The sequence below is a fragment of the Micrasema longulum genome, unplaced genomic scaffold (genome assembly GCF_059751315.1).
Source record: "Micrasema longulum isolate JH-2025_06_02 unplaced genomic scaffold, ASM5975131v1 h1tg000747l, whole genome shotgun sequence".
In the NCBI taxonomy this organism is placed as follows: Eukaryota; Metazoa; Arthropoda; class Insecta; order Trichoptera; family Brachycentridae; genus Micrasema; species Micrasema longulum.
In genome coordinates this window covers 33,615-34,843 of record NW_028277941.1, presented here as the reverse complement: position 1 = coordinate 34,843, position 1,229 = coordinate 33,615, and positions in this window count along the sequence as shown.

Below are 1,229 nucleotides of genomic sequence, written 5' to 3'. Positions count from 1 at the left end.
TGTGTTTTATTTTTTAAAAACAAATTTCGACGACAAATGATTTATGGTTTTGACCCGGACCCGGATCCTGACTTCAATGGAAAGTTAAGAGAGTTATCTTCAGTTGTCTATAAAATGAAATCGAAGCCATATACTTGATGAAAATGTACGGTATTTTCGTCGGTTACTTGTAGTTAAATATGTGAAGAATAACGAATATTTTTTTTTTCATAAAGAAAATTCGATTTTACTTTACTGAAGATATCGTCGCTCAAAAAACCGACAAAATAGGGAGCGATGGGCACGACGAGGAGCATGACGTGCGGCATGACGAGTAATGTTGCCACACTACGTCTCTGCCTCCTTTCCTCGCTACTTCCCATGCCACTCGTCGAGTGTGTGGCAGGCCCATTAGTGTTTTTGTACAATGAAATAAATACAATTATATACCTGATGCTAATTGAGTACTTTTTTAATTTAGAAGACAAACGAAATATTTTTTCCAAAGTTTGGAATTCACTGGCCGTTCTCTATATTATCAACACCGTGTACGTCCACTCATTGGCTATATAAAATTGATTTTGGAAACGTAACAAAAATGCTCGGCGTGTTCTTTTCTTGGCATTCTGTAAACATTGTGAAATACTCAGCACCGTGCATAACATTTGACACCTCAAAATACTCGCATTATAAATTCCACTGGTAAATAATTTTATTACATTCGTAGGTAAATATTAAGTCGGACTGTGGTGTAGTGGTCAGCGCATTAGCTTGTCATGCAAAAGGTCTCGGGTTCGATTCCCGACATGGTTGACATGAAATATTTATTTGTGTTTTTACACTAGAATATTTCATAGTCCTTGGATTGGTACCTGAAGCGTAAGACTGATCATCTTTCCTTCACGTAATAAAAAAATGATCAAGATACGCTGCTATCGGAGTACCAATGCAGTGCCCTATGCGCCATTAGGTGCGGAAAGGGAATGATGATAATAAGGTAAATATTTAGAAAAAGAACATGAATTAGCATTGCTTACAATGAGGAAGTTCAGTGCCTTTTTTTATTTTTTTATTTGTTAATAGAATATTAAACTAAGCCAAAATTATTATTTTTATTTATCGTATTATCAGCGCTATGATTTTTAAAAGTTTTGTATTTCTGAAATAACTCCGCGTGTTACGTCAGAGGTTGTTCTCTGACAGATCTTCCGATTGGTTCGTTTACGGTGACCAAGCCGGATATCCTTCAA